This window comes from Anastrepha ludens, chromosome 3, assembly GCF_028408465.1.
Source record: "Anastrepha ludens isolate Willacy chromosome 3, idAnaLude1.1, whole genome shotgun sequence".
In the NCBI taxonomy this organism is placed as follows: Eukaryota; Metazoa; Arthropoda; class Insecta; order Diptera; family Tephritidae; genus Anastrepha; species Anastrepha ludens.
In genome coordinates, this window is record NC_071499.1 from 63,350,498 (window position 1) to 63,369,231 (window position 18,734).

General features: G+C 32.0%; 1 protein-coding gene across 1 annotated transcript in view; it reads right to left on the reverse strand.

Moving 5' to 3' along the window:
• Positions 1 to 8,924, reverse strand: part of LOC128858089 (uncharacterized) — a 75,416-nt gene extending 66,492 nt beyond the window's left edge. Inside the window, exon 1 of the mRNA XM_054094046.1 lies at positions 7,454 to 8,924. The gene's annotated coding sequence lies outside the window, so the exon portion shown is untranslated. The remainder of the gene's footprint in view (positions 1 to 7,453) is intronic.
• Between the last annotated feature and the right edge of the window lie 9,810 nt (positions 8,925 to 18,734).

Genomic DNA, 18,734 nt, shown 5'->3' on the forward strand with positions numbered 1-18,734 from the left:
ACGCAAAACTTTAGACGTGATTATCTTGAAGTCGGGTTTTTTGAAAATTACCGTCATGGTGATCATTATTTATCAAAAACTATCTGACCGTTTTGTATAAACTTTTTTTTAATTATTTGAAATTACAACCTCGTGAATCTGAACGGTTCACTTTTTATAAATATTTGCACAGTTCGCTGGAATTAATGTTTTTTTTTTTAATTTTTCAACCCCCCAAAAATAGTTTTTTTTTGGTGCAAAGCGGTTTTTATATCGAGAAATTTTTGTTTGGGTAAATAAAACGTTCAGATTCACTAAAAAACATTTTTTTTAAATAATCATTTAAATTTTTTGATTTCAGTTGAGCTGCTCATGCGCTACCGTGATCACCGCAAGCCTCTTCTAAAGAATGGCGTTTCGGGGGTGGAGCGATATCAACAATAAATAATACCATTTTTTTTAAATAAAACCACTAAAATGTATTCTTCGAGAGTTACCCTTCAGTATGATATATGCCTCATTTGAATAGAAGTTCTAAAATATATTTAAAAAAAATTATGACAATCGTCCATTTTTTCGGGCTCACAAGGTATATAACCCTTTAATTAAAGTTACATCTGCCTACACCACCCTGCTCCCGGAACAACCACTAGCTGACGCTCTACGTCAACTTATTTGAGTTCTGTTTTTTGTTTCTTTTATTAGATTACCACCTCTTTCATTAACATTCCTACCAAAATTTCATCGCCATTGCTTGACATTTGTAAAAGTTACGCCGTTTTGGGTAAATCTGCATCTGCGCATATTTTCGATTTCTTGAACTTTTACAAATGGGTTTGAAGTCACAACAATGAGTTTGTATTCAATTTTGAATTCATTGAATTTGAATTAATTTTATTTGAATTAATGAATGCATCACCATGCGAAAACCTTTGAAATGTTGGGAAACTGTTTCTTTGCGGTATTGATACTCTAAAGAAAGCAGCCGTTTTTGATGAAGGGAGAATATTAGACAAATTACTTGTATCGAAATTTGGTAGTAAATTTTTAAAATTATTAAATAATAAGTACAAATATAAACAAAGGCATGACAATTGTTTTTTTTTTTTTTTAATTCTAAAAATGATATTCGTCACGAATAATAAACTGATAAAGCAATGTTGTTTTTTTTTATATAAAATATATATTGGCAAAATTTCACAAATTTTCAAACTCCACAAATATTTGCTTAAAAAGCATCATCATAGAAGTATAAAATAATACATCAGCACTGCGCCTAAAACACACAGCAATTATTTGCGATTTACATCGATTTTGTGCCTTTGCTGCACAAAACACTTTGGAGCAAAAACCAAAAGAAGAAGGTACACCTCTTAAAATCATGGTAGTCAGATATGGCATGTACACTTCTGGTTAAAATAATGGCAGTCATAAATGTAAGTTGAGATGTGTCATTTATTTAACACCTTGGCGAAACACCAGCAACACAAGAGCTGTGTCGCGCCAATAAAAGGGGGTAGTTGAGAAGTGTATTTAAATTTTTTTTCAATGTTAAGTTTAATTGAAATTTTCAGTTTTTAGTTCTTTCGTGTTCATTTTTAATTGCTTTTTTTCTATTATTTCATTCAATTTTAGTGTTTGCTATTATTTCATTTTTTCTTGAAATTGAATTTTACACCACTTTATATTTTTCTTATATTTTTGCTTTGTTTCTTTGTTCATATTTTTATTAAATACTTTCTTATCAACCACATGTACATTGGTAGATTTAGGAAATATCCTTTGCATTTTACGTTTATTAAATTTAATTTCTTTTTTTTTTTGTTACTTTATTTTTTTTTTGTTATTTCTCTTCTTTTTTTTTGTTTATATTTTCACTGAAAAAATAATTTTCCAATTAATTTTGTTTTCGCACAACTTTATTTCAAAGTTTTTATCATTTTTAGTTTTTAAACAAAATTTTATTTTCACCGTTTTTTTAAATATTCCTACCTATATTTACTTTTTCCCGTTACGCCTCTCAAACTTGACCGCAGTTTTTTGGTTACAGGTTGCATTTTAGAGCAAACTGATGTGAAAGCAGATATATTTATAAGCTTTACGAGTACAATAATGCGATCCAACATAGAGCACGCAATATTTCGAATGAAACATATCAACCCTTTTAAGGCAATTTTTTTTGTAGTTGACAGATTTCTTTGATACGCTGCGATTCCTAAAGAATACCGAGAAGCTAACCTCAGAACTGATATTGAAATTACATTTAAATTTTCTAATATAAATTTCAGAAACATTACAAGCGATACCTAGAACTCCCTAGTATATATTTATATGGAGATTCATTCCATTCAGACAATTTACATCAGCCATATTTTACCCGCCATTTCGGGTTTTGTGTTCTGTGATATGTGAAACGCATTGGCACGAATTTTTTACTTTCTCGATTTTTACAATGATTTTCATACTCTGTATTGGATCGGTTATTTTAAGCTTTGAAGTTCTAATCACAAATTTAAGTTTAACCAACCCACTTCAGAAATCGCGCTATCAAAGAAATGTTCCAATTACAAAGAAGTCCCACTGAAAGGGTTAATTGCGCCAAATAGCAAATTTCACACCATTTCAACTTTGACCAGCGAAAATGTAAATATATGATTTTGCATTTAACAGTTTTAAGTGCACAGTTTTTTAAGATGTTTTTAAATATTTCTTTCTTTCTTCAAAAAAGAAAAATTATTATTATTTTCCAATTAAACTTTTCACAGATACTCGTAAAAATTTCCAAATATCGTCGCACTTTCTTGATCTCTGTATTATAGACAGTTCTCTGTCTATATTTACTGTTATAATTCTCACTATTTTTATTTCCAGTTCCGTGACTGTTTATTGGCAAACCATTTCACTGGTCTCCAAATATCTAGTTTTCTTATTCTAAAAAAATAAGTTTTTACAAAAAATGGCGTATTTCAAAAGTACGACAACTGTCATTATTATTATTATTTCTTCTTTTTTGGTACAAAAAAAGCTCAGCTGGTTATTCTACTTAACTTAGTGATTAAGAAGAACTCAAAGAAAGTATTGGTATTGGCATTTGTTTTGCTGGAAGTGTAATTTACGTTTAATAAATCAATTTTTGAATATTTTTTGGTTTTTAAGCCTATATCTGCAATAAATCCTACCAAAATTTTTAACCGTTTTGTATTTCCTCTTTTTTCTAGGATATTTTTTATATTTATAGTGTTTTAATATATTTTTATTATATACTATTTTTGTCTGGTTTTGAATACTATTTTTTGTAATTTTTACTTTTATTTAATTTTTTTCAAACTAGGCTTTTTTATCGCTGAAACTTTTAAAAAATATTTACCAGTGTAAAAAAAAAATTAAAAATTAAAAAGAAATATTTTCGAAATTAAAAAACAAAATTTTTCGCTGAACCTTTTAAAAACTATTTACCAGTGTAAAAAAAAAATTAAAAAAATTAAAAAATTTGAAAAAAAAATTCTAAATTAAAAAAAAAATTTTCAAATTTAAAAAAAATAATTTTTTTTCCTCAAATTTACTGTTCATCAAAGTTTTTTAAACCATTCACATATAAAAAAATGTGTGTCCTTACTATTTCTTCTTTGGCCATATTTTTTAATAATCTTCTTTTTTGTAATTTTTATGTTTATTTAATTATTTTCAAACTATGCTTTTTTCGCTAAAACTTTAAAAAAATATTTACCAGTTTAAAAAAAAAAATTTTAAATAAAAAAAAAATATTTTCGAAATTAAAAAAAAAACTTTTCAAATTAAAAAAAAAATATAATTTTTTTCTAACTTTTTGTTCATCAATTTTTTTTTTACTTTTCAAAAATAAAAAATGTGTGTTCTTGCTATTTCTTCTTTGGCCATATTTTTTAATAATCTTTTTTTGTTTATATTTATTATAGATATTATATTATATATTTATTTATATTTAATTTTTTTTCAAACTATGCTTTTTCCCCAAAACTTAAACAAAATATTTACCAGATTTAAAAAAAAAATTCAAAACTTGAAAAACTACTTTCTAAATAAAAAAAAACACATATTTTCAAATAAAAAAAAATATATACATATATTATTTTTCCCCCAATCTACTGTTCATCAATTTTTTTTAAACCTTTCAAAAATAAAAAATGTGGGTCTCCTTGCTATTTCTTCTCAAATTAAAAAAAAAAAAAATTATAATTTTTTTCTAACTTTTTATTCATCAATTTTTTTTAACTTTTCAAAAATAAAAAAGTGTGTGTCCTTGCTATTTCTTCTTTGGTCATATTTTTTAAGAATCTTTTATTTCCAATTTTTATTTATATTTAATTTTTTTCAAACTATGCTTTTTTCCCTGGAACCTACAAAAAATATTTACCAGCTTAAAAAAAAAAATGCAAAACTTAAAAAACTACTTTCTAAACTACTTACTAAAAAAAAACAAATATTGTCAAATTAAGAACAAAATTATATTATTTTTTCTCCAATTTACCATTCATCAAATTCTTTTAAACCTTTCAAAAATACAAAATGTGTGTCCTGGCTATTTCTTCTTTGACCATATTTTTTAATACTCTTTTTTTTGCAATTTCTCTTTTTTTTTTAATTTTTTTCAAACTATGCTTTTTTCGCTGAAACTTTTAAAAAATATTTACCAGTTTAAAAAAAAATTTAAAAATTTAAAAAAATATTTTGAAAATTAAAAAAAAAAAATATTTCCAAATTTAAAACAATTAACATTTTTTTTACAATTTACTGTTCATTAATTTTTTGTAAACCTTTCAAAAATAAAAAATGTGTGTCCTTGCTATTTCTTCTTTGGCTATCACAGCTGACTCTAATTAAGAATCTTTTTTTTAGTCTTTAAAAATTCTTTAAATTTCCTACTTCTCTACTTTCTATACGCTATTACGCTCTGCTTTCTAATACTTTACTATATTTTTGGTTTGGTTCTGTGTTTAAAATTGTACTTATTTTAAAAATAATAACAAATATTTCCAAGTTATTTCCGACCACTTTCAAAATTTTTATATATCTTACGTTTCTTTTTGTTTGTTATTTATTTATACTCTCATAATTAGTATTTTATTGGAATAATATTTATTATTTATTTAATTATTATTATTATATATTCTTGATTTTGGCTTTCAAAGTAATAATAATTTTTTCCCAAAAAAAAAAAAATAACTTTTCTCCCTAACTTGTAAAATATATTAAAAAAAAATTATTTTAAATTTTTGCTCGTAACTTCTAAATGTTCCTAATTCACTTCTAATTCATTACAATTGGTTCATATCTCTCCAAAATTAAAAAATTGTTTTTTTTTTATTTAAATTTTTATTTTACTTTTTAAATATTTATTATTTTAGCAATCATATATTTTTAGGTTGAACTGTCCAAACTGAATCCAGTGCACAGTTTATTCGGAAACTAGAAAAAATAAAAATTATTTATAATTTATATTTCTCCTATTTAGCAAAAAAAAAAAAATATATAGAATTTATATTTCTCCTTCTGCCTTAGAGGCAGTGTTTTAGTCCTTCAAACTTTTTTGAATTTCTCAATGCTTCATTTTCTATCCCCTATTAGTCTCTGCTTTCTATTCTAGTGCTATAGGTATACTATTTTAATTCTTATGTGTTTTCGTTTTTGATTTGGTTTTCAAAATAATACATATCTTACTGTCAAACTTGCAACAAATTCTCTTATATTTTCTATACCTTCTGTCCTTGTATCTTGTGTATTCTTTTATTCTGTTCTATTAATCTCTATTACTTAGTGCTTCGAATATAAGATTTTTATTGAATTTTTTGTTTGTCTAAACTGCACTTATTTTTCTATTAAACTTCCAAAACTTTTCTCTCCTTCCTATTCCTGATTTAGTTTTCCAAAATTTTCGAACTTGTATCAAATAATTTGAAAAGTCTTCTATACCTTCCGTTCCTCTGTTCCTGGACTTTCTGTAATCATTAGTCCCTGATTTCTAATACTTTATATAGACGACTTTTATAAACGTTTTTTTTTTTTTATTGTACTTAAACTCAATCTTTCAAACTTTCAAAATTTTTCTATATTTTCCATTTCTCAATTTTTGTTTATTTTGTTTTATTCAATCTTTTTTCAAACTCTCCAAATTTTCCTTTACTTAATACATATTTTTCAATTTTCCGTATTATATTACTTTCCTATCACTAGCGCTTTATTTTTATTTTTTATTTACATTGTACCATTTTTATTACAATATTTTTCTTTTATTTTTTTTTTTCTTTTCAAAATGGCAATCATTTTACTTTTAAACATGCATCGGATACTAAAAATTCTCCTATATCTTCTATTTGCTTAGCAGCTGTATTTCATCAGCCTCTTATCCCTCGCGCTTTATTTCATTTAATCATAAAAGTTATTTATTTTTTCTAAACTACACCTTTTGCCCCTCACACTTTCCAAATTTGTCTATACTATCCGTTCCTCTATTATCTGCATATATTCCATTAGTGTTAGATCTCGAGTAACTTGTAGCATTTTTATTTATTAGTATAATTTTTTTCTTAATTTAGAAGTTTTGCGAAAACCTTTCATACTTCCTATTCTTCCTTCGCTTGTCACAGATTGCGCTGGTCCAGACATTTTGAGCACTTTCTCAATTTCAATGATTTAACCAACATTGCCATACCACATTTATTTTTATTTGTTACGATATCTTTTGGTTTTTGTCTCAAAATCATATTTTTTTCTTATTTATGCATCCCATTTTTTGTTGGTTTTTTTTTGTGTTTGTTGTCAGATAACAACAGTATCTATGCATCTGATTTCCCACCAATAGCTTTGTTGTTGTTTCCTATTTCTAATTTATTTTTGCACAAGTTGCTTGCTGCACCCAGTTTATTTGTTGTTTCTTGAATTTCCATAAGCTACCACCCTCTCACTTCTTTGGTCTTCCTCTTGCACAAGCAACCGTTTTCTATTTTGGGTCTCTTCACGTACACCTCCAATTTTTTGTTGAAATATTTTTTAACACATTTATTTTTGATTTTCTCTTCTTCTAATTTTCTTATTCCAATTCAAGTTGTTACATTTTCACTTATTCCATTTTCAGTTTGGCGCACAGCGCAATAAAACTTCAAAGGATATTAGAGATTTTTATCTTTATGGCTCAACAACCTAGCCAAGCCAAGGCACCGTAGCAGCCACAGGCAGTTGGTCTAAGTAAGTAAAGCAACTATGCGCGTGTGTATGTGTTTTGGAATGCTATTGGGGCACAAGTTGAATTAAAGTATGTCTTTATCGCATTGCACATTCATTTATATTAGCAACCTTTTGCCTTTGGTAAACTTTTAATTTAAACTTTCATAGGAGTAAAACCTTCTCGCTCTTTGCAATGGCTTTTTTTTTTTTTTGGCGACTACACTACCAAACACATTTTTCTCACTCATCTCATTTGTGTGCGAAAATTTATTACCGAACGTGTATTCTTTTCTATTTGCTTGCAAAACAAATTCACTGGTAAACTGCCAACAAAAATAAAGTAGAAAGAAACCAGCCGACGACGCACTTCCGCCGCTCAACGACCATTTAACGCCCGTATACAAAAACAGACTGAGCCATTTCGGGATTTATCCCTTGATGTTAAAAGAAGATTTTTTTTTCGCTTTTTTAATTTTTGTTTTTTGTCTCACATTCTTGTATGCTGCCAATTCGTCTTTGACTACTAGACTACTGCTCTCTAGTCACACAGCATAGCTCAGCTCAGTGAGAAGAGCAACAATCAGGGTAAAGTCAGTCGGCAAAATTTGCGCCAGATGTTAGACACAACACAAAAGGATTGTGCGAGTTGTGTGGGCAAGCAAACGGATAACGGCTACTCTCTGCTGGCAGGATAGGTTACAAAGCAGAGCGCCTATGCTGCGGAGAGCGAACATAATTGAGCTGAGAATGAGAAATGTGTGCGTACATAAGAGTGAAAATGGGTGGCAGCATCCGGCTAGCAGGATATTACTATTGGCAACATAAATTGCCGGATTACAAGTGTGGTGAAATTGTGGGCAATAGTAAGCAAGAGTAGCGAAAGAGAAAAGTTATTAAATCGCATGGTCGCTCCCTTCTATGCCTGGCTCTTACTCGTCGTAGCCAGTGTTGGCTGTGTTGAATTGAATTGGCAACAAAGAGGAAATGATTTGTTCAAATAGAACAAATAGCAAGAATGCCGATTTTCTAATCTTATTTTACTGATTTTCTCCTCTTTTTCTTTCACTCTTTTGTAAAAACACATTCACTAATTTAAGAAGTACGCTCTCTTACGAGTACTCTTCAAAAAGTTGTTGCCTAAGAGTTTGACAATTTGTCATCTATATCGCCTTTCCCTTTTTGTGCACTTTTTCTCGTGACGCCCTCTATTGGCTTTACTCCAAAGCTTTCTTATCACAACATAAAAGCTTTCTCGCCTATTACTGTATTTTGTTGATAAGAATACACGTTGCGCGCACAAACATTTGTAAGTGATACTAGGATAGAATTTTGTATTGAATATATAAATTTAGAAAGAGGGGAAAAGTGCAGTAAAAAGAGTGCGAAATAAAATGAAAGAATATTATGAAAAACAAAAACTACAGTGGTTAAAATTTTTTTGTATTACTTTTCTGTGTGTTTGATGGGATTCGAAGGAAATCACCTGCTAAGAGCCCTTCTCATCGAGCCAAATACCCAATACAATTATATTTTGCTAATAACTGGACAAATTGAAATAAGCGATGAATTGGAGGTTTCCAGTATCGGTGAATAGAAAGCGTTTTATACTCCATTAAGACAAGGTCAGACCGCACACATCACTAACGACGCACTAAAAGCTTCAAGGACGCGGATGGATGGTTATATCGCTAACTTATGATTTTTCTTACGCTCATGGGGGCCTGGCCCCAAGCGAAGTATGGTAACTTGTACTCAAGGAACTTTTGTAGAGATACGCGTCATTCTGGTATAGATTTATAAATTAAATTGACAAAGTCCAGATCATTTAGCACTGCTTGAATACCACTAAATATCAAAACATCTCTTCCCAGAGATTCGTGAAGTCATCTCCTACCTTGCGTAATATTAGTTTGGAGAAACAAAGATTCATTATTTTTGCATAAAATTTTTGCGCAAATGGCTTAAAACGGTTTTATGGTCGATCTTTAGCTCCTGCGCAATACTTTGAATGGCTCGTTAGATACTTTAAGAGAAATCGATCACTAAAGCCATCTACCGAGAAAACAATGCATTTTCCCCCGAACTCAATATTTAACTTGAAAATGGCTGCAGTGTTCGCGCAACCGAAAAAGACAAGCTTTAGTCTGAATTTGGCGAAAAGGCACGTCCGTCAGAATTACAGCTATTCGGCTAGATATACATATATGTATATACTATCAGATGGAGGGTAATCGTAGGGCACTTTATTACTTGGTATTTCTGAGTTGAAATTTCCTACTGCTTCAAACTAAGAATTTTTAATATACATAAATTACTATAAAAAAGCCACTCATAGCTCTTACAATTCCATGCCCCAACCGAGATGTTTCTCTCAAGATCAAGTATATGAGAGTTGCCATCTGTTATACTGCACGACTGAGAGGCTTTAAAATTGCACATAGAGCTTCACTAAGTATAATTCAAAGCATCCCACTTATGAAAATTTAATATACTAGAATTTTATGTTTTATAAAGAAGGTTGGTATTAACTATATTACTTCATTCAATGTGGGCGTTATAAGACTTCCCCACATAAGAGAAGAGGTCTACGATCACTTAAAAGACTCAGCAAAGTGATTTTCCAACGCGCAAAGCCAGTCGAATATATGAAACTAAGGGCATTGAAATTTAACTGAAAATTACTTATTTTGACTTTCACTTGTCCCAAATGATAGTACATGGAATAACTGAGTGTATTCGTAAGCAGAAACCATTGAAATTTGGTGGATTTATGGATCATCTAAAAGGCGAAACATTTTTCGGCGCGTGCTGGGAATATTTTTTTTCTTTAGATTCAAGTCTATGTTCGATCAAATAAACTCCTTTCGCTAAATGCATACAGAAAATTTCTTCAAATTATTCAAATATCATAAATATTTGCATACCCATTGATCTCTTTGGAATAAAAGGTTCGCAGGGCTATCTGTAGTGCATACGTCTGCCCACAATGCCTAACCACTACCATCAAGTTAACATTGTTGCTTCTGAAAAGACTGAATAGAGAATCTTTGTTTGAGAGCACGTATTTGTTGTAGACAATAGGCCAGCCAATTGGGATTCCATTGGTAAAATCTGTTAATGAAATTTTCCAAGTAAAGCAAACAGGCTCACCAGTATTAATTAGCAGCAATGCCATAAATATAATTTTGCGTATAAAAACCCCACATACATACATACAGACATGCACGCGTGTGCATTAAATAATGGTATACGCATACTCACATGGAAACATCATACATATATCTACATATTATACACACACATTTATACATAAATAAAACCTATATATCAACAAATATTCTCCACAATAAGCTAACTGCATATGCTGAAAAAATTATCGGCGACTACCAAAGTCTCAGATATCTGGAAAATGTCACGTGTATAGAATTATGATATGTTGTCTTTTATACCTTTCAAAGAAGCGTTTGACAAACTTGATCGAAAACATAATGAACATCATTCAAAAACGTTAGGCATACCTTGTAAAGTAGTACGCCTGATTGGTATAACTTTAACAAATACTTGGGTAGAAGTGAGAATTCAAGATAATTTCATCGATTTTTTGAAGTGATTTCAGGTGTAAAAGAGCCCATCTCCCGCTTTCATCCCTGCTTTTCAACCGGGTACTACAAGCTGTTATAGCTGATTTAGAACCCAAAGACACATATTTTGTAAATCTACACAAATTTGTGCCTATGCGGATGGCATCGTAATTATGGCGGGAAACAAACAGGCTGTACAAGAAACATGCATGCATCTAGAATCCTCTGCTACGATGGTAGAACTTATCATCAACGAAGAAAAAACTAAATATATGAAAGGTGCAGCGCACAACGCAACACATAATTTACAAATCGGCAGCAATAGCTTTGAAATAGTCAAAGATTTTAGGTACCTTGAAGTTGTGTCGAGCGCACAAAAAGATACATCTATTCGAATACAAGACAGCATAAAGCTGCAAATAAATCTTATTTCGCGTATACAAAACTGATAAAATTGAGATTACTTTCCATAAACCAGAAACTACGAATATACAAAACAGACCTACACTCACATACGGGTGCGAAGTCTTGGTACTGAAATAAAATGAAACCGATCAGTTAAATTGTTCTGAAATAAAGATTCCAAGAAAAACATGTGGATCTGTACGACTTGAAGACAGTACTTCCCGCATTCGTTATAACCACGAATTAGATACACTCATCAGGGTGCAAATGTAATCAGGTACAACGAATATGTAGAGCTGTAAAAAAAAACTTCGAAACAAATCCACAAAGCGACAGAAGAAGCTAGCCGAGAAAACGATGGAGAGGTGACATTGAAGAAGGCATACGCGCTAATGGGCATATCTGATGTCAAAAGTGGAGGTAAAAGCTGTAGACTGTGTGACGTGGAGGCGCATTGTAACGGAAGCAATAGTTCACCCCGAACTATGAGGCTTTGATGATGATACACTTACATATATATGAACGTAGATAATGTTTTTGAAAAAGCTTTTCCCCGATTTTAGCACCTTGTACACAGTTGACCAGCGTATGGGTCGTAAATGGTTTGCGTGTAATGGTGTCAGCATTCACCCACGTAAACACTGGCCCCTGTCAGCAGTTACGATGAAACTAATGAGAGCCCCATTCAAATGAATTCTCACCACCTTTCCGCTCCGTAGTATCGTAGATTTTATCGTAGGATTTTTGAAATTTCCGTACAATCGTGTCAGCTGATTGCTCTCCGACCACACAGTGTTGCCAAACAGTACATTTCGAGATCATTTACAAAATAAACTTAGAAAAATTTTAATTTTTATTAAAATAACAGAAAAACAATGTGAAATAATGTTAATTATACGATAGATAAATGAACTATTTGCATTTGGTGGTTTTCGGCTTTGGTTTGAAAAATTGTAACTGATAACGCGGATGTGTGAAAAAGTGTGTACGCAAAAATATCAATGGCAACATTGTGTCGATATAGCCAATCATAAACACACACAAACCCAGGTTTTGTGTTAATATGTAACTAAAAGAACGCAGTTGCTTTCAACGGAATAAGTTTTGATCTATTTTGTGTTCTCTTCGGGCTGCGGTAAGGGAGTACCATACGTTGGTCAGTGGGTGTTGCCAGCTATTTGTATTAACAGAGGTAATTAAAAAGTAGACATAAGTATTGCCGTATATATACCAAGGAAAAAAGTGTTTAAGGAAAAAACTTTTCTAAAAAGCAAATTTGTTGATAGCGTTGCCAACTGAATTTTATTGCAAACATAGCAGTTTATTACACTTTTTAATTGAATATTAAGGCATTGGTATTAATTTTAAGACATTGGTAACATCGGTGGCATTGAAAAATCTATGGGTCGTAGATGATTTATTTACAACATTAATTTGAACTAGGTGCTGCCACCTGTTCGCACTAAAATTTTTAATTTATTGAAACCCAGGCATAAGTATTTCCGTATGCATATTAAGGCAGAATAACTTTTAGAAAAAAGCTTTGGCAAACAAATTTGTTTGATAGCGTTGCCAACTGAATTTCATTGCAAAAATAACAATTTAGAACATTTGCCAACTGAATTTTACGATATTGGTATCAAATGAGTTGAAAAGCATACGAGTCTTAAATGGTTTGTATATTGCATTAATTTTTACTAGGTGTTGCCACCTTTTTGTACTAAAAAATGTAATTTATTAATACCACGGCATAAGTATTTCCGTATGCATATTAAGGCAGAATAACTTTTAGAAAAAAGCTTTGGCAAAAAAAATTTTTTTGATAGCGTTGCCACCTGAATTTCTTTGCACAAATAACAATTTAGAACATTTGCCAATTGAATTTTTTGATATTGGCATCAGCTGAGTTGAAAAGCCTATGGGTGCTAGATAGTTTGTATGTAATATTAATTTGAACTAGGTGTTGCCACCTGTTTGTACTAAAAAATTTAATTTATCAAAAGCTAGGCATCAGCATTTCAGTAAGCATATCAAGGCAGAATAATTTTTAGAAAAAAGCTTTGGCAAAGAAAAAATTTTTTTAGCGTTGCCACCTGAATTTTATTGCAAAGTTGACATTAACATTGGTCAATTGAATTTTACGATATTTGTATCAAATGAGTTGAAAAGCCTATGAGTCTTAGATGCTTTGTATATGGCATTAATTTTTACTAGATGTTGCCACCTCTTTGTATTAAAATAGAAAATATATTAAGAAGTAGGAGCAAGTGTTAAAGGCAAATATATTTTTAGGAAAACGCTATTATAAGAAACAAATATGTTGATAGCGTTGCCAGCTGAATTTTAATACGAATATAGCAATTTATCATAATTTTTAATTGAATATTAAGTTATTGGTATCAAATCAGTTGAAAATACTGTGGGTGGATATACTTATTGTTCGTGTGTAACATTAAATTTAAACGTGTGTTGCCACCTGTTTGTACTAAAAAATGTAATTTATTAAAAAGAAGACACAAGTATTACCGCATCAAATTAACGTAATGTTTTTAAGAAAAAGCCGTTACAAAAAATTTGTTTGATAGCGTAGCCTGAATTTTATTCCAATTAAATATTAAGGTATTGGTATCAAAACAGAGGTATTTAGGAGAAGTTTAAAAGAAAGTTACCTATGGTTGGTGTTGCCACCTATATATATATATATATTTTGGTAGAAATTAAGGCATAGCCTAATATGCTAAAATATATTAATTATGACAGTACAGATAAGTTTATTCTAGTAATAGTTTTAGCAGGCGCTGTCATCGAATTTTCAAGAAAAATTTTAATTAAAAAAAAATTTGTATTAATACAAGAATTTTATTAGGGGTAATGATATGGGAGCCACACGAACTGTCTTCAAAAAAATAAACAAAGCCATCATTAAACTGAGCTGTGCCTTGGGTTGCCACTCAACTCTTTAGGCACAAGTAGTAAATAATACAGCTAAATTAACTATAAGGAACTGGATATTAAGCAAAATATGTTTGGAAACATGTTGATTACAACGTGTTTTTTGCAGGGCGTTGCCACTTATTTTTGAACACAAAAACTATTGGATTTGTCTTGTAATATAAAGTGTAAACTTAAATGAAAAAATAAGCATTAAAACAGAAGAATTAAAATTACAAAAAAAATGTAAAAATAAAAATTATCTATTTTAATTGAACCTTCTTTTATCAGAATCTATACAGAAGTTTCAAGTACGCAGGTTCTGAGCATATTGAATTTTATTATAGCATGTAGGTACATGTTTGAAGTAGCTGAGGAGTCACATTATTGAGTGCTTTATTCTAAGTATATGAGGAACGCACCACATTTGCTTTTATATGGAAAAAATGCGTACCAGGCAAAGAAAACATATGTGCTGAAACCAAAGCGATTTTTGAGCCTTTTCAAATTTGCATTTTGTTACACAAAAATTCAATGGGCTATATAATAGAATACCAAATATTGTTTTTTTAGAATACCTAATATTTTTTTTTTTTAGAATACCTATATTAATATTTTTTTTTGGTTAAAAGGTTGAAAATTTTAATGACGTTTGATTAATTTTTCTGAATTTTAGTTTTGAAACATTTGTTTATATGACTTTTCTAGAAAAACGGACTATATTTTCTTAAAAATATCATTGAAATTAAATGAGAAACAAATAAGTTGTCAAAATTAAAAAAAAAAACAATTACTGTGCTATTGTTATGAAACGCACTGTATATTTATTTATATACAACAAGTATGCGTTAGCGCTTGGTAAGCAACAAACAGTATATGGCAGTCACTAAATAGTACACTAATTTAAATTTTGTTTATATACATATTTATGTATATACTAATATTAAAAGAAGCACACTCAACACTTCTTGACAAACTTCACAACTGCTAGGTGAACAAATGAGATCCACACTACCCATCCAAAGCCATAAAAAGAATGCAATTTTTCGATGTCCAGAATTTTCTACCCACACGACCGTGCATAGACTTCACCACGAAGCCGTACTGCAACCCCACTGGAGGTACTACAAATGAAGACGAACTAATATAGTTTAATAGTGGAGCGAATTCAGTGCCAACATTTGTGCCCCAACAATTTTACAACAAAACCTTCATGCAATTTTCAATTTTGTGAAGTCACTAAAAAGGCTAGAGATGAAAATTTGTTTGACAGAAGCGAATGGCACAGGAAGCGAGCTTCAAATATTTGGAAATATGAAATTGAAATCATCCTGTACCTACACACACTTGCATGCACACAATCATACAATCCATCTATCATATCTTTCTAAAATGCATTGAAATGTCGAGCAACCTTGACATTCCCATTCAAACGTCGTGCTAATTACCATTCCATAACGCAAGTAGAGTTTAACTTCAAACAGCTGGCATAAATCCTCTCCTCATGCGCATACAACAATACATACATACATACACGTAAACACAAATCCATATATATGAACATTTGAAAGTGTGGGAGCTATGTATGAATTTTCCTATTTAAGTGCTTGCTCGTATCACTTGCGCTCCGCTCAGTTCGAAATGAAAAGTTTACTTACAACAAACTTTTAATTGCTAGTGCGATCCAACACTCAAACTAGAAACGATTGAGCGCGAACACGAGCAAGCTTCAGGCACGGCACTCCTACAAACGACTAGTCGCTTATCCAACTGCCTGGTTTATCGGTATGTTTGCAACTCAACCCAACTGTCTATTTGACAGTCGGTAACTATCAAATAAAGTGCACTGAGCAATTATTTTTATGCTCCAATTGCGTACAGGAACAGACATACATCTATACACACACACATATATACACACATATGCACTCACGCAGGGACAGAATACCGAAAAACGTGTAAAAAATAATAAAAGCAGAAGTTTTTAAAATGGTTCATCATACAGAAAACGGGTAACTTTTCATACTTGGAATTACGAACGGGAAACTGTGTAAAGTGTGGTATATTTTTAGGCGAGCAAGCAGATATGAACAAGGAAAGTTGTTACTTACCTGCAAATGTTACTTAATTGAAAAACTTTAGCCGCACTGTTGATGTTTAATTTGGATAAGTATATGTTGGCGGAGATAATTGAAATTTAAAGAAAAAAAATTCAGTTAAGGAATGCAGTAAAAATATAGTCAGATGACCTTTGCGTGGTAATTAGTGGGCGTAAAGTGCAAGTACTCTGTTATCGAATGAAATCCACGCTGAGCAATGGAAATTATCGGTGCATAAAACAAGCTCCTTTTGCCAGCTCTCGTGAAAACGGAAATGCTGCGCTTCACAAAAACCGGCCTTGATTCTTCGGCTGTTTCCCTTTTTGAACACTGAGCTGCAGCTGGCTGACCGTATGAACTATGCTTAAGAATGCATTAACAACTTCAGTATAGTATATTGGCCACATTAGGTCTGGAGGAGAGAAAGCTACGAACATTTTGTTGCAAGTGGTCGACAGCTCTTGGAAGCTTAACTCGCAATATATTTTCTGAATATATATTTACCCGCGTGTCTGTCGTATAAGCGATAATATCAACGGCCGGTAATGCAGAAAAAGCGACTGAAAAAGCTGGATCATCATGAATATCGCTGTATGACAGCCGCAATGAACATCATATTTCGCTATCTCATTTTCTACTATAGATAGCTGATAGGGCAACATACCGATTCGATGTCCTGCTCAAGAAGTACTTGAATAGTCATCAATGCTGGGTCAGGAGGGAGGCTGGAAATACTTTTCTGTGAAGCTAATTCCTAATTCCTAAGGAAGCTAATGCACCGAGACGTCGCCTAGGTCAGCCAAATTTTAAAGCAGTACAAACGAATGTTCGGTAAGTCTTGAGGGCTAACCTAAGAATTGATTCAACTGATGCATTTTCAAGCCTTATATCTTGCATGGAACATTGACATGGTGACTGTGAATGGCCGCGCGTAAAAACTCTACAAAAATCCAGTATCTGGCATGTCTTTGCATGACAGGGGACATGCGTGACATCTTGACAGCCCTCAGTCTCTCTTCTGTTCAACGAGCTGCGTATAATGAGCCTCACAAGACGCCCAGCTAGTTATCAATGCTGCGGCGAAGATGGATGGTAGAGACTCTAACCTGCGAGGCTAATGTGACGAAGGCAGCTTCCGTACTGGTTGAGGAGTAATTCGATGCGATGTCATCATTGGGTTCTGGTGCTGAAATCTTTTGATACGTCACTTATTCAGCTCTAACTCACCCTTGATGGTAGCAAAATAATAATAATAAAGGTTCGCTGCTGTGAAGTCTCTACCAAGAAGGCGAATGGTCTTCCCATTGTGGTATTCAGTCTATCAAATAGCAAAGCGCCTGGCAAAGCTTACTCGGAAACTCAAGAATTGTGCTCAAGGTTATTCATACAGACTGAGTCTTGGAACCTGGTTTAAGCCAAATGCAAATCAACTGATGTACGTATGGCGTAATAACTTGGACAATGACAATATCCGATGAGGCGTCCATTGGAATGTTTGAGAGAAAGATTTTGCGGAATATTTGTGGACATTTGTACATTGCCGGCGGCTAATGTCGTAGGCGATGAACCAATGGGCTATATGAGTTTTACAACGCCATAGAAATAACGCAGCGAATAAAGCTCCAACGACTTCGTTAGCTGGCTCATCCAAACGGATACAAACTCTCCGGCTCTGAAAGTATTCGATGCGTTTCCAGCTGATGGTAACAGAGGCAGAGGATGACCTCCTATAAGTTGGAAAAATCAGGTAGGTATAGAAGAATTTGGCGACTGGCGCGCTTTGTTAAACTGGGCCAAAATCGAAGAAGCAGTTATCGTGCCAATCAAGAAGAAGAAGAAAATCATGAGAACATCCTGGCAGAGCAGGGAGATGAGACCAAACGTAACCTATTAGTTTCATTAGCCATTAGAGTTGTAGAGCATGGGACGAGCTGTGAAACAAATTTCAATTGGGTGAACTGTTATTCTTCCGCTGTCTTATTTATTTTACGCTGCATGTATAAGTGTTCCAATAAATGTTGTTTTTGAAATTATTCACATAACAGTAGGTTCGGAAAGGTAAAAAGGCGAGAGTTTCCAAGCAAGTTAAGATGAGTTGATTTAAATGGGTATGTTAGAGGTGATCAGTAGCTGCTTTACATGTTGAATATATATAGCGGACTATACCATAGATAGTTAGGAGCTTATACAATAGCTGGAATGTAGTTGCGCCGGTATTAAGAGCGGATCTCACGGAGCAGCTCAAGTTCTACGTATACTGCATTGGATGCTGATTGCTTTAGAAATACGCCACTCCTAGGACGTGAGTTGGTGGAGATGTTAACTGACTCTTGATGAATATCATTGAAGGTTTATCAACTTAAGTTTGTAAAGTGCAGTTTCAGGGCTATAACAGGCCCAAAAGGTGGCACATGGGTCTGGATAGACTGGATTTTTTGGCTTTGGATGTGAATTTAACATATTTCTATTATAGCTAACAACTTGAGCTTTAAGGTAGCTTCCTAAAATTTAATTTTCTATCGATTTATGGATATAAGCT